Consider the following 6,927-nt stretch of genomic DNA (forward strand, 5'->3'; position numbering starts at 1 on the left):
TCAGTCCATGTCCACTCCTAGCCCTCCCTCCTTGCCCTCCTCCCCCAACCTCAGAGTCCATGCAGCTGTTTGGGGCTCCCTCAACAGTGAGACAGCCCCGCAGTCTGTGTTGATTCATCTGACCCACTGTCAGTGTGCTGTTCTCTGGGGGAAGATGGAATAAGGGGAGTTGGTACAGGTTTCTCTGGTTTTAGCCTCTTATAAGTGATTGCAGTAAGTGATTGAAGGTTTAATCCTTTCATTTTTGGCTTGTTGCTTTAATCGGCTCCTCTAACACCTGGAGGCTCAGCTCTCTCTCCCTGCTCAGCTGAGCTCCTGCTAGCACCTCTGCTTTCCAAACAACTGAAATATTTGAGCTCAGGTCAGCTTCCCAGAGCATGTGGAATGAAAATGTTTCAATAATCAATACACGACAGGGCCTAGCAACAAGCTGAGGATGACAGGAGCTCAGCCGCCTTTCAGTCCAGTCACTTATATCTGAGCACGAAGCTGTCTGTCACAAAGGTTCTGCACCGCACATTCCATGACCATGAAGACTTATTGCATGAGCATCAATTTTCCCTACAGCCTAATGCAATACCCAGCATGTAATTAGATGTTAATATATATTAATTTAAAAGCAATCATGATGTGTCAAGTAATTACTGAATATGTTGCGCAAACATTTTTATCAGGCTGTTACTCTTTCTGTCTCATGGGGGCAATTAACAAATAGAATAAATCCACCATAATACTCATATAAGATGAATTAGAATATAATTATTTGGAAAGTTTAGATTATTAAGGAAAATAATTCAAAGCAATATATTCTTAGAAACACACATAGGCTAGCAGTTATCTGGGAATATATATGTTACTAGAGTTCTTCTGTCTTTAAGAATGTTGAGGTCCCCAAATTGACCCAGTTACCTGTCTGAGCTAAATACACATTCACTTTTGCTTCCTAGTTCTGAGTATTGAGGTTGCAATTGACTTTCTCTTCTCTTGACCAAGATTTACTTGAAATAAACCTAGAGGTGGTTTCTAAAATCATAATATGATTTTGTGAGGGATTGCAGTATGGGGATGAAATAGGTATGTTTTACAAAGTATAAATCTTTGGGGCAGAATGAAATTCAGATTTTTGTTTGTGGGTTCAGGGAAATTGTAGCAGGCTAGGTTGGTGCTTATTGGCTTCTGAAAACATTTGATTTAACTGGATGAAGAAAATGCAGACAATATCCATTTGTCTATCTAATAGAAAAGTAGAAGGTTGTTTATTTAGGGTCCTGCTGCAAAGACAGAGGCCACTCTGGTGAGTGTACTTCAAGACCATTTGTAAATATGCTAAACAATAAGACAAAATTTCAAAGTATCATGGTTACATGTTCTAGAGAAATTTAGAACATCATCATTGTTCTAAGGAATGTCCCTACATACAAAATAAAGTCGCTTTATACAAAATGAAGTGACTTCTCCTCAAACTGCCTAGTAAAAGTAGCCAACAATAGTGTAGGTGACACCCTCAAATAATACAAAGATTATTTTACATGCTGAACTGATTTGTTTTCCTAATCATGTTTTTTTTTTTTTAGATCATTTAATTAGGTTCTTCTTAAGACATTTAGAACACCAATTTGTGAGGATGAATTCCATTTGTAAGGGCAAACACAGATCGCAGGTAGCCCTGAAGCTGAGGAATAGCTTTAATTTTTGGTAAAATCTGGGAGTCAACAGCTTTCTGATCAATCTTGCACCGTCTGTAATCTCGTATTTCTCTTTTCCTGTGTCAAAGATCTCACCTTCCTGGTGTCTGGGCTTCTGCAGCTGCTTCTTCCTAAAGTTAGGCCTCAGTAAGATGTTTTGGGATTTTTACATTGCTGATATCAAGTTTGGTTGAGGTGGCAATGATAAATTTCCAGTGTGTTCTTTGTAGAGGAACTCAACTGAGGACCAGAGATCCAGTCACAAATAACAAGCCACTAGCCAGCTGCTTCAGGAAAACCACACTCTTGACGCTGTGGTGTCCAGTGAGGATAATCAGAAGGGTCCTGGAGGCAATGCTGGCTCACAGTTTTCTCACGCTGCTGATTGAAGGGTTTTATGCCATGATTCAACAGCTTTCCAGGCACATCTTCAGTAGAATAATATCTGGGCGTTTCATGAAGTTTAACCACCTGGGTACCACCATTCTTGTCACCACCAACTGGTTTTGTAACAGTTGCAAGAACTTTCTCCTTTGTTTTCTTTTCAACCTTGGATTTAGTGGCTGAGTACTTCCTCTTGTACATGGCCTTTCAGGAATATATAGCAGATCGAGAATACCTGCCAATTCCTCTGACAGGGACAGGATTGTGGCTGCAGTGGGGCTTCCCCTTCTTGGGCATTTTAGCCTTGAGGTTACCCTTTTCCACCTTGCCACCAGCATCAGCTTCAGGTTTCTTCTCTTTAGTATTGGCTTCTCAACTTTTTCACCTGCCATCTTGCAAGATGGGAAAGAACCCTAATCATATTTTATATCATTTGATGCCTGATAATTTTCCTAGTGTTCAAGGTTCATTTAATAATCATTTCATTAAAAAACCCAACATTTATAGTATGCAAAGTAGTTTTAAATAAAAGATTGTCAGATTTTGAAGGAAAAGAACCACTGAAATACAGCCCTAAATGTCATTCACAGCTGCTGAAAGTAAATTATATAATCTTCTGGGGAGTAATTTGGTATTATGAATGAAAATTATATGACGTATATTTTTTCAATACTGCAATTCCCATTCTAGAAATTTACCATAAAGAAATAATGTTGTATGCACAGATATGTATACCAAGAATATTTAACACAGTCTGGTTTATATTACTGAAGAAATAGAGCCAAATGAAATGTTCAGCAACCAAGAGTCTTGGTAGCATAAATGAGCAGTCCTCAAAAGTGACGATGCAGATCTATGTATTTTTAGAACATATTGCTAAGTGGAAAGTAGTTCCAAAACAAAATGTATAGTATAAAACATTTTTCTAACTTAAAAAATGGTTTGTTCACCTATAGTAAAAAGCTGGTGAATTAGTTTTCAGTTGTGGTCATGTTTCAATGGTGGAATTATGGGTGATTTTTTACTCATCTGTATCTTCTGTTGTTTTCCCATAAGGAAAATAAATTCCTTATCTACTCTAGGTATTATTCCTGTAAGGAGTTAGGAAATAATTTCACCAATATTTTTTAGACAATAGAGTCTTATGATTATGTAAAACATGCCACATTAAAAAAATTTTATTTAACAGACATTTTTATAGTACTTACTATGTTCCAGACATTGTTTCTCTCTGATTTTTCCTTCCCATTCTCCCTTTCGTTCTTCCTGTCTCTTTTTCCTTCTCTTACTTAATTTCTTCCTCTCCCTTTCCTCCTTTATATAATTTTTATTGTGGTAAAATGTAGCATTTTTGGTGTATAGGTCTATGAATTTTGTTAAATACATATAATAGTATAGCATATTGACTGCAGTCAATACACAGAACAGTTTCATCCCTCCATCCTCCCAATTCCTTTAAATTCCTTTGTAGTAAACACTGATTATCCTAGCCCTGGGCAACCACCGATCTCTTTTCTCTTCTTGTTTTACTTAAGTGTTATATAATTGCAATTATGCAGTATGTAACCTTCAGAGTCTAGCTTATTTTATTTAGCATAATGCACTTGAAACTTATTCATGTTAAGTATATCAAGAGCTTGTTCCTTTTTGTTGCTGACTAGTATTCAATTACATGGATATAGTACAGTTTGTTTATCCATTCATCAGCTGAAGGACATTTGGGTTATGTTCAGTGTTTTGTAATAATGCATAAAGTAGGTTGAATATTTGCATATAGTTCTTAGGTGAACATTGTTTTCATTTCCCTTGAGTAAATACCTAGGAGTGAAATTGCTGGATCGTATTGTTAGTATGTCTTTAACTTTATAAGAAACTGCCACAGTGTTTTCCAAAGGGGCTGTACCATTTTGCATTCTTGCCAGTAATGTATGAGAGTTCCAGTTGCTCTGTCTCCTTGACAACATTTGGCATTGTCAGAGATTTTTTTAATGTAGCAGCTTCATTTAAATATTTATAAATATTAATTCATTTAACTCTGTGAGATGAATAGTATTACTATCTCAATTTTATGAATGAAAAAATTGATATGGACATCAGATTCCTGTCTCAAATTCACACAGTCTGTAAGTGGTAGAGCTGAATTGGTACCCAAACAACCTAAGGTCAGAATATACATTCTTAATATACTATACTATACTTCTCTTTCTGTCAATATGGGAAAGAAAGGCTTGCTATAATTCCAGTGCAAACTTGAAAGTTCATCATTTCTACTCTTGGAAAGTTGGCTAAAATTTATTGAGTCTCAAATTAATTTGCCAAACATGTGCAGTGTGGCTCCATCTAGAACTATTCTGTCAGCTAGTTGAAGGATGTCAGTGGGCCGGCTCCTGAGAGATCTTTCAGAATGCTGTAACTTGTTGGGTTCCCTGTGGTTCAGAGTCTTGCTCTCAGCCCTGCAAACCTAGAAATGTAATCCTTTTGTTATCCAAGAAATGACTGAACTCCAGTCATGCTGGAGGACGTGAGATAAAGTTCACAAGACAATGATATGTTAAACAAAATGGAAATTTATTAATTTACCATGAGAAATATAATGACCAAAGGGAACAAATATTCATTTATATTTGACAGCACATCTTCCTGTAGAAAAACTTCATGGGAGCCAAATTATAATTAGAAGGTTTCTAGGTATGCCTACAAATATAACTGGGAGAGTTCTCTGATTTTAATAGCCTGAAGCCTTTAAACATTCAATCATAAAACTAACTCCTGGAAGTTTGTGCCTGAAATATCCTCATTTGTTCATTTCCACAGTATGATTTAGTCTGCCCAGGGGTCACAGAGAATTATGAAGTGTCTTCCTTTCTGCTGCTGTAGCTCTGATCAACCCAACTTCTCACTGATGTCTTTGTTCCTTAGACATGGATCTTCTAATTACAATCAATTCATATTCATCTTCAGTAACCCAATATTTGTTGATCATCTATCATGTGCCAAGGCTGTTCTATGAGTATGGGGTAGAGCTCATTTCAGGAATCATTCTGTCTTTCTAAAATTTTGAAGTATCTCTTCTTGTCTTTTTTTGGATCCATTTTATGTTGAGATTGTCTGTCTGTCTATCTATCTATCTATCTATCTATCTATCTATCTATCTATCTATCACCTCTAAGGAGAAACTCATTAATGAGGTCTTGATGGTGACCTCACTGTGGTTCCCATGTACTGACTTAGAACATGTATTTTTGAATTTGTGTGATTATTATTCATTTTTGTCTTTCTCCACAAACCCTCATTTCAACTCTAACCAACGTGTGAATATTTTAAAAGTCTAGATCCTTTGTACAACACATTTGCTCTCCTAAGCTGAATCCATGAATTTCAATTGGCTAAATGTCACTGTCTGGACATTTTTCTAGCTTCTCAAACTCAATGACTCACATCAAACCTGCCATTTTCTTCTAACAAACCAGCTTTTATTTTTTTAAAAATCTGCACTTAAAATTGTGTTTTAAATGAATACAATCAGCATCGTCCAGCCATTCCATATTTTAGTTCTGCTCCCATTTTTCCTGCACCCAGTGTCATGTCAATGAGTTGACAAATTGGATGAAAAGCATTTTGTAAACCAAACTCTTTCTTTCATTTATCTGCTTATTTTCGATATGTCCAACCAACTAGTGACATATATCATTAGACACTGACATTGGTGTGTGTTGTACTGCAAGTTTCTTGAGCAGTGGATCATTCTTTTTTCTTGCCGTTGTCTCAGGGAACTTCTCTGGGCTCCTTCTGTTTGAAATTTTGGGTCCCAACCACATTTTGCCTCAACACCACTTGCAATGGACTGAATCAAAGTGTCTGTGTTAAAGTCCAACCCTTAAGATGATGGTATTAGGAGGTGGGGCCTTTGGGGGGTGATTGGTGCCCCATAAAAGAGGCCCTAGAAAGATCCCTTGCCTCTTCTACCATGTGAGGAAACTGCCAAAAGATGGACATCTATGAATAGGAAGCAGGTCCTCACCAGACACTGAATCTGTTGGTGATTTGATCTTGAACTTCCCAGTCTCTAGACTTGTGGGAAATAAATTTCTGTTGTTTATAAACCACCCAGTCTGTGACATTTTGTTATAGCGGCCTGAACAGTCTAAGACAGACAGCCTAGAGCTTTGGTTTTGTGTGCCATTTCTTTCTTTGGTTGACTATTTCCTTTAGACCTTTTTCTGAGCTGCCATGTATCTATACTCCTCTTCCTGTTGCCCCAAGTTAGCCGTATTTCATTCCTACCCTTCCTACCACTCTCCTCTTCTATGTTTCTCTTCTTTTTTCATCATGAATCCAGCCGCATTTGACCTCCTTTTCCCTTGCTTTCCTCATTTACCATTCCCTTCCATCCTGTCTTATTCCTTCTATTCTCTGCCTGCCTTGGGTGGAGACTGAAACAATGCCATCACTTCCTTGGCCAAAATGAAACCAGCCCATAGAAGACAGTTTTTGAGACAAATAAAAATGGATCCTCCTGGTCTTAAAGCTTGAAATTTACATTTGTCTTATCTGAATTCCTTCTTAGGAAACTGACTCTCAGGCCTCCCAGATGTTATTAAGGAAGTGAAACTCATCTTCCTTACCTCTCCCTAATTCCTGTTTTACCAACTGACTGCCTGCTTTCTGTTGACCAACTCCTCTTTCTTACCCTCCTAATTCCTGTTTTCTCACACATACTACATTCCTTCTCTGCTATGTAAACCCCAAATTTTAGTTGGTTTGAGAGATGCTTTTCAGACTGATCTCCCATCTCTGCAGCTGAAGCACTTAAATAAAGCCTTCTTCTTTGGCAATACTTGTTGTCTCTGTGATTGGG

General features: G+C 37.4%; 1 pseudogene; it reads right to left on the minus strand.

The window, feature by feature from the left end:
• Positions 1-1,603: 1,603 nt before the first annotated feature.
• On the minus strand, positions 1,604-2,461 carry LOC102121056 (large ribosomal subunit protein eL6 pseudogene; annotated as a pseudogene).
• Between the last annotated feature and the right edge of the window lie 4,466 nt (positions 2,462-6,927).

Source organism: Macaca fascicularis, chromosome 8 (assembly GCF_037993035.2).
Source record: "Macaca fascicularis isolate 582-1 chromosome 8, T2T-MFA8v1.1".
NCBI lineage: Eukaryota > Metazoa > Chordata > Mammalia > Primates > Cercopithecidae > Macaca > Macaca fascicularis.